Genomic DNA, 9,782 nt, shown 5'->3' on the forward strand with positions numbered 1-9,782 from the left:
AGTGGAACGGTCTTGGTTTGACAAATATCCAGTTCCAATACCCCACAAGTGCTTCACTTGAAAGTCATATCCAATGCTAGAAACTGTCAAAAGGCAACTTTCAACAAAATCTCATTCATAATGAGAAATTCTATTTGGATGTTTTTATCTTGTGAAAGCCAGAAGGGCATTGAATCCATGCAAAGAGCTATTAGTCAATGGCCTACTGACTCTCATCAGATGACTTTTTTTGTTGTTAAAGGTTCATCAACATTTCATAGCCACGATGCAGAGTTTTACAGCAAGCATACCTGTAGGCTTGCCTAAGTAAGTAAGTAAGTAACCGACACATTTTCATTCTTTTCTAATGCCTTACTCAAAGGTACCAGTGCAACTTCTAAGATTTGCACCAAGAAATGTTTGGTTTTTGGTCACTAACTACACAAATGACTGAGCAACACTTATCGCAACTCTCCGACAAGACAAAAATGACTGTTTTTATCATCAGCAGATGTACGTGTAATTTGTCCATATTGGAGTGATATGAGGACCACATGTAATCGCTTGCTCTATGATTGGAGACTGCTGTGGGCGTCTAGTGATCACATCCTATTTTTCTGTTCCACTGACAGACATATCAATCCACAGGTTGAAATAAATATAAATTAGTGATCAATTTTGTGTAATATGATGTAATAATTGCACGATTAAAATAACAGATGGGATGGTGTTTGTACATCCCATATATTTCTAGTCATCAAACAAATATGTATCAAATTGTATGTCACTTTATGTAATATGATTAAGCAGATATAGAAAACAGACTGATACATTTACATGTATATTGGCCATAAATGGCTAACAAATGTGGTAAAAGTTCAAATTTAGGATTTGATTTTCTGTATTTTCTGATGAATAGCGACCATAATCAATGAATAAATTATTAATCGTGTTTTAATATCTTGTTCACTAATATAAATGTATCGTGAATGTCTCCAAGGACGTTGGGTTTACAACTTGCACTGTATTACTGAAATTAAGGAAAAGTGTAATTGCATTGGACCTAACAGTCTGGGAACACTTTTAAACACTTTCAAACATTCAAATAAAGATTGGTTCTGAGCGGGTAATCTCTCAGGGTAGAATAGCTCTTGACCTCCACCTAAGGTCAAGCTAAGAAACCAACATCCTTGTATTATGCTCTGACAGTCTGGTGTGTGAGAGACAGGAGATAATCCTCCCGAGTCCTCTCTGGTGATGATGATGATGATGAAAGTTGAGCATCTATTTTTGGACAGAGTCTTGGTTCATGATAGAGATCAGCTGTCTAGGATAAGTTTAGCAGTAATCTGGATTAAAATGACACTTCTCAATTTCCCATTCTCTCTCCCTGTTTCCCTTCCCTTCCTCCCCCAATGCCTTCCTTTATCCCTCCTTGTATTCCCTCTTCACCTACTTTACATATTGAAATACACAACTCCATTCTCAAAATCTGAATAGATGTTTCAAAAACCCACTTCCAAGTTGAAGCACATGGGTTTGTCTTTCAACATTCTCCTTCAATATCAACCCAAATCTACAATATATCATTCAGAGCAAACCATACATCATTAATCTGTATGATCTTGCTGACACTCTATGCTCGGCTCATTGAACTTGATCAAAGTGTCCTCATCCCACACCTCCCCCTCTCCGAGGACGACTGGTCCTACACATGTATATGTTGACTGGTGCTATATATGTTCTAACCAGGTGTAACACCCCCATTTTACCGCTGTGTCTGAAGATCCATCTCTCACTCACTCCACACACTCTCACATGGCTCTTGTCCTCATCTAAGGTCAATTCACAGCACCCCCTACTTAGTACCTGGCCTTGGTTCCAGTCTAAAAATTCCTTTTGGGTCTTTATTATTCTTTTTAAAATCATAATGTGATCCCAAAGTTGTGCCCTGATTTAATTTTGACTTATTTTGAACAACATATGGTAGATGGGATCTTGAACGACTGCTATGTGAAGGGAAAGGGGCATTGATAGTAGTAGGACAGGTACCAGAAAAGATCTTGAAATGGGATGGGGCACTGCATTACTTAACCCAGACGTCTGGAGGTAAGTCTAATTTTCTAGACCATATGACTGGGTGAGATGAGTCCTGATGATAACAACATAAAACCACAAATATTTCTTCCTCCTTCTGATCCCTTTTGGAGCACTGTTGTAAGCTTCATGGGAAATGCAGTTTGGGGATAAGGCCTGACTTACATTGTATTCAATGGATCTGCATACAATAATCAAAACCTAGACTATTACTTGGTGAAGTACTATCATATTAATTTCATATCAGTTTGTGAATGCCAGAACTTCCAGAAGGGCATTAACTCTAGAAAATAATGTGATCAAATGTCTCTTGGCAGATGATAAAGTTATATACCAAATCAATACAAAGAGAAATTTAATATGTTAAGGTAGATAACATAATAACATATAATAAAATATACAGGATTTACCGGTAATGATTTCTCAAAAATTAATTGTACCTTTCATTCTAATATCAACTCTCCCCACCTCATCTCCCCACCTCACCCCCCTCTCTCTCTCTCTCTCTCTCTCTCTCTCTATCTCTTCTCCTCTAAATCTCTATCTATATCTTGTTATTTCTCTCTCTCTCTCTCTCTCTCCTCTCTCTTTCTCCCTGACTTTCGTCCAAACTCTGCACTACGTTTAATGTTTTATAAGTGGAAATATATACTAAATATCTTGTTACTACACTCTTATAATATTTCCTCTCAGAGACTGCATTAAGCACTATAATGGAATGGATCTACGAGACAAGATAATCAAATTTATGACACCTTTTTCACTGAACCCAGCTGGGGGATGAAAATTGCATGCAGCACTGTAAAACTAATTACACAAGGTCCTTAAAAAGATAGAAAACTGTCTGGCAAGGTTAAGTGTCTACAAGATTTCTACCGTTTTAATATACATCTATGAAAAAGTAATAGTGGAGAGCTGAATTTCCATTATAAATTTGGTCGGAAAAGTTTAATTTACATGTATGTAAAGGTACACTGTACAGTGTATATAACATACTGAACTTTTTATATCAAGAGAGGAAAAATCAGTAGGAACTAGAAAATGTAGTGAAAAGCAATGATGAAAGGTTGGCAACTGAGGTACAGGATTTCTTTAAAATAGTTCCCCTTATTAAAAAAATAATAATATTCTAGCATTTTACGTTTTTAATAAATATTTACCACTTTTCTTAAAACTTTCGGAGATGTACATTCTTACATTCTCAGCCTGAACTACACTTGTACTTTCACATCTCATTATCCATGTCAATTTTTAACCAAACCTAAAGAAAATTTGGACATAGAAAGAGAGAAGATGAAAGGAAAGAGAGCAAAAATTGCAGGGTATTAAAAGGATTCATACATGTGCATGCACTCTGGCGCCTCTCAATTGGGGGAAACGACTTGGCTGGCGACAGATGGGCGATAAGAAGCCAAGAGAGTGGAAAAACTGTCTCTTTCACCCTCCAGTCAGGAATTATGCTCTACATTGTACATCAAACAAAGCTAAGAGCATCACGTCGGCTGAGGAGGTAGTAGGTCCATGGTAGAAGTGAATGACCACAGAGTCACGATCCACCTATACATGACTTTTAGCAGGGTGTCTGCCATTTAATGGGTACTTATCAATTTAAGAGTAAAGAGCTTTTTTCCCCCTCTCTACCTTATAAACACTCCTAATATCATCACGCGACTTGAAAATACAAAATACTAAACATATTCAACTACTGTAAGTACCACTAACTGAAATAAAGTAGTGATTGTGAGAATTGACACATATTTGCCAATACGATAATATGAATGATGTTTGAACAATGATATGATTTACTACATGTGTATAAGGGCAAGTCTCTAATCAAGTGAATTTGGTCATTTCTTTCAATGCAGTGTTTTTATAACCATTGTCCTGAAATATATCTAAGTTATAGATTGATAACCTTTTGACCTTTGGATTACATACCAAATATAAATGGCCTCTAGACTATAAAACAAATATAATATTTGTGTAGCATAACCTACAATATATAAACATATATGTGGGGCCCACATTGTATGAGTATTATAAAATACACATTTTGTTATTGGACAATCATCTGAAAAGCGGAATCAACCATTTTACATCTTAAAAGTTTCACAATTCTACTATAAATCAATATCTTATTAACTGAAATTGAACAGAATGGTATACTCAATACATCCTTTTAATGGCAGACTGGAGGCCTAATTGCATTCAGTTTACAATGAAATTTGTTTTTTTTGCCATATATTATTAACATTTAACCTCAATCGATAACACGATCGCTTAGAGTAAATCATTTAACAGCAAAATTGATGAGATATTCTGTAATGGCTGACATAGCTAAACAGTGCCATAAATAATTCTTGCTTTTTTAATGTCTTTTCTTCTTCACACCACATTCTGGTTGAAATTCTGCATAAATTTATAGAATGGATCAACATGCCATCTCTCATTCTATAAATCCAGATCCGATTTTGAAGGAAAATACAAAGGGAGGAGAGAAGAGAGATTCCTGGTGGCGGAGACATGATGCGGATTCAGCTGCCGGAGCGCAAAGCGTGAAAGAATTCCCACAATGCCTTAGAGCACTGACAGTCAATCACTCATCCCACATAGCGGTCTTACCTGCCTGCAAGGCTCAATTATGATGAGCACATGAATTCATGTTTCCCACCGAATCGGGACTCGACACACCACTGTCATTTTCTGCAGGGTTTTCCTGTCATCCATGTCTCTAGATGCTCGTTTTCATCAAGAAAATATTAGTGATTCATCATCATCATCAAGATGAAATTTGGTGAGATATTGATTTGATTAGGAAATTTTAAGTTCAGCTTGAGAGTGCTTAAGAAGCGAACTCTATATGAACCATGATTCACACTTCTCAATGTGCAACATGTGAATGGTTATTTGATAATTTGACGTTAAATGGTCATTAGGTCCTCATTTTATATTGAATCTTCAATGGGAGTGTTGAAAATGAAAATGACAAGCATAAAACAAAAACATTTACATATGTATGTAAATGAAGGCTAGTTTGAATTGTTGCCCAGAAATAACAACGATCATGAACAATTGTGCATAGATGTATGACACAATATTTAATTTTACTGGTGTGCTTTGTCATTACTACTTGCAATACATTCTTAATAGAAACATCAAAATTACAGAAAAGTATCTTTTAACAATAAGTAGCAAGCAGGACACTGAATTTATGGCCATCATGATAAAAAAAAACAGACCAAATTTGTATGATTACCTCTTTAGACAGTCATAAATTAAGCAGAAACAGGTTCAAAGTCACAGAGAAAAAGAGAGAGAGAGAGAGAGAGAGAGAGAGAGAGAGGGGGGGAAGAGGGCGAAGTTTGACCTCTATCCCACTCTACTTGTGAGCCCTCTTTACCGTCGTGCTCATCATCCACTGATACCAGTCTGGAAGCATTTGAGTCAACATTCACTCCAGTCTCACATACATTCCTAACCCAGGCCAGGGCAAGAATGACAACACAAAAACCAAGCAAAATAAGAACTCAAGCAAAAATGGACAAAACAACGTATTCTTACACTGGGACGATAGGGTAAATTCAAACTACTTGAGACTTGAGTAGATCTGGAGATCAAGAGAGCCACCATGAGGTGAAGGAAATGAAAGAAGAAGGGAAGGAAATAAAAGAAGAAGAAAAGTAATAAAACAGGAGAAATAGAGAGAGAGGGAAGGGAAACATAAGAGAGAACAAGAGTTTAGAGAGGGGGTAGAAAGGAGAGGAGAGCAATAGAGGGTGAGAGATAGGCCTATTGAGCACCGAGGATAAGTGTGTTGTCTGGTTCCTCTCTTCTGCTCATGACGCCACACAATAGGCAATTTTCCTAATTGGATTGACAACAGCTATGGAAGAACAAACAGGACAATACATACAGAGAGTAGAGGGGAAAGAATGGGTGAGAGAAATAAACACGCACTTTGCTCTCGCACTATGCAATCACGAGCACAACTCGGTGGGGTTCCTCTAGTCATCCCGCCGCGCACTTGATCAACATTCTTTGTTGACTCTTTGTACAAATGTGATAGGAAACGCTGTGTTTCAAGGACTTGCCGTGAAAACATATTTGTGAGGATACGTTCGGAGTGACTGCAAGTTCATTGTCCACACAATCCTTGTACCGATTCAAATACTACGAAGTATACACACTTTACATCTTATTCTCATCTCATGAAATTTTAAATGTTAAAAGGAAGGAAGCTTACCGGTAGTTAATTGTTAGTAAAAATTGCAAGTAAGACTGCTTAAAAAATGTAAAACTACAAGTCTATAATTGATGTACATGTATGCATTACATGTTCACTGTATAACACTAAACTTTTTTAACAGAAAGAATATACACATCAGCATAAAAGTGAAATATAAAGTACTGTACGTCTACATGTGTAGTACCATGGACCTACTACAGTACTAACTATACCGGTAAATCCAAAAACTTTCCTGAAGTCACAAGGAAGGCCTTTATTGTGGCGTGAAACTTTTGTGAATTTCAAAAATTCAGTGTTATGTCAATAATAATTCAGTCATTTTGCGAAATAGAAAACTTAGTTAATATGAACCATTAGTGAAATTCATTTAAATTTCATGCAGCAAAATAAAAATCTGGTTTTACACTCATGTAGACAGTCCATTCAAAGTTAATGTACCAGTATTGTATTTCTAAATCAACATGCACTATCCATTGATATGTTTATTATGTCACTTCATGTATGTAATTTGTATGTAAAGCATCATGATACAAATACTGTAAAAGCATTGTAAATGCCAATATATTAAATCTCATTATCATTTGTTGTACATCCTAAGCTGTGACAGTTTGAAAGATAAATTGACACATAAGAGGATCCTATTCACCAACAGGTAATTGCAACCCGCCCTTCCAACTGTAAAGCTCATGAAGTGTGTCATTATAATACAATAAACATGGCTATCTCTATCCTCTAGGCATTCACAAAAGGAAAGAGTCCCCTGTCCTTTTTTATTTTTTTTGCATGCACCCTATGAAAAACTTTCAAATTCTGGGGGTCCAGACTTCAATTTTTGGCCTTTTGGGGGCACCTACATTGTATATATGTGTCCCAGATGCCTGTTAGTGTCGAGCCCTGCCTTATGTAGATTGATAATCAGACCTGTTTATGAAGGCGGGTGCACCATGTGTGACAAAGATTTGTTTTGTAGAACGGGGGGGGGGGGGGGGGGGGGGGCTCATAAACAAAGAAAGGAGGACCCTAATGCATCAGCCATCAGTGAGGTCCATTGTGAGGGTAACAATTAGCCCCCTCGCTTGGCTACTCAAGCAAATGTATAGCGTTAGGAAAGACCCCCAGCAATTTCCTGTGATGTAAAAGAGGCTAAATTGCTGATTTCACACATTGAATTTGAAATTAGGGCAGAGATGTATCGAAAGAAACGCATGCAATTGGGCCTATGTAATATTTTACCAAGATCGTACACACACTTTGTTTCACACATTGTTATTGTGTCCTATGCAGATGTAGTACAAAATGCAACAGTATCACTACTTAATGTAAGTCAAATCAGTCCTAAATTTCAATCTGTATGAACTTGTCAAAATGTCCTTCTAGAAATGAAATTATGCAACAACTAAAAAATATAAAATATAAAGTCACTATACCAGTGCAATAAGCCTATAAGCCTGTTACTGTTAGTGGAACTACATGTACCACAAAGTAAAAAGGAATTTTCCCAAGCATCAATACTGCCCATTCATTTATAGTGACTGCAATTCAAACTGACTGAATACAATAAGGAGATTGGTAAGATCGTTTACAGGCAACACCTTTGTTCTTCAATCCTACCTTCATGGAGTCAAGCACTGAGACAGACTGCACATATTATACACTTCAGAATTAATCCGTCAATCCTATTGTATGGTTAGGAGATTATCTCCTTTTATGGGTTGGTCTTCTATATTGATCTGACAATAAGTGACTCTCTCATTCTTCATAGTTCTTTGTGGAAGGTGCCATATGCACAAACAATGCAAAAACTTACTTCTAAGGGCAGGATTTCTCACCAGACAAGACCATAGCATAGTTCACTGGGAACATGCAGATATGCACAGTTTCACTTTGACTTCATGAGTACAAAATACATATACTCTTGAATCTCTGTTAAACGCTACAGATAACGTTGCACATGTATGTACATTGTAGGTACACATGCAAGCATTCACAGCGTTTAAGTGGACTTTCCTACCAAACAGATGTATGGAGTACATGTACATACTGTGCATCAATGAATCATGTCGAGCATTGAACAGCAAACATAGATACATCACAAGTCACAACCTATATGTACTGATCATAATATCTAAATTTTACAATTCACTATATAGATTAATTCATGGCTTTTTATTCTACATTCATAAAGATCATCCAAAATTCATAAAGATCGTATATTCTTAGTACATGGTATGTAACTACCAGTATTTCTTGACTTTTTCTCATCTCATTACTTTATGGTATTATCAATACAATGATTTGTTAAGCCTCAAACCAGCAATAATACATATTGCACTTTACAAGTTTACGTTATCAATTATTAATCAAATTTCTGCCAAGCGATGAAAAACTATCTTAAATATATGATCATGAAGAAATAGACTATGAAGAAATTGACTCGTCAAATGTTTTAGGGAAAAAATATACCGTCATCCAGTCTCTTGATCCATCAGACATTAATCACCGGGCTTTGTTCCACCACTAGAAGTCTAATTAATTTATGCAATCAGAGAACATGGGAGACTCCATCTCACTAGACAGTCTAAACATGATAACATATCATCTGGAGACAAGAATATAATAAACCTTCCTGTGAAACACCAACGCCTGACTGCATCCAACCATATCCACCCCTGCATCTGCATCATGTAATTTGAGAGCACATGTATGACTGGATTTTGACATAGAGCTTTACATGAACTATGAACTATACTATTTTAGTTAAGATCTTGTCAGAATTTTTGTTTGAGGATAGTTCAATAGTAGATGCATGTAATTAATTAAGCTTGTAATACAATGTAAAGTGCATAGAGACATACCTTGTATAATGCGCTATAGAAATATAATTTATTATAATTATTATTATTATGTCATTTATATTCATTATGTTGAGTTCCCAATTCCCAATTTTCAATTCCCAACGTTCTGGTGTGTTGAAAAACACATCTACATGTGTATAGAGCAGCAGTTTTCTGATGAAAACAAATTAAAAGTGTAACAACCAGCTATACATCTTTTGCTCTTGGTGTACAGGGTTATACTATAAGCTTCAAATAATTCTTCTATTGTATTGCGGTTTTAAAACATACCCAGTCAACTTGTGGAGTAGACTACAGTACTTCAGACCTGGGTTCCGTGTGAGTCCTGGGTTTTAATGTTATCATTTTTTTAATTCATACGTCCTTAACCATTTACCTATAGAAGTAATAGAATGCCAGGTGAAGTTTTTCAGGTTGATTTGATACATTCTATCTACACAAATTATTTTCAGGTGATAGGTACCGGTACACTTTAAACAAAAGGTTGAGTTCTAGGAAGGGTGAAAAATAATTTATGAGAGCTATCATTGTTATTGTGCAAGTGTGGAAGAACATCAGATAAAACATGTTCCCTGAAAAGCATGGCTCTTCAAATGCCTTTATAG

The sequence above is a fragment of the Strongylocentrotus purpuratus genome, unplaced genomic scaffold, assembly GCF_000002235.5.
Source record: "Strongylocentrotus purpuratus isolate Spur 01 unplaced genomic scaffold, Spur_5.0 spur5_scaffold_6, whole genome shotgun sequence".
In the NCBI taxonomy this organism is placed as follows: Eukaryota; Metazoa; Echinodermata; class Echinoidea; order Camarodonta; family Strongylocentrotidae; genus Strongylocentrotus; species Strongylocentrotus purpuratus.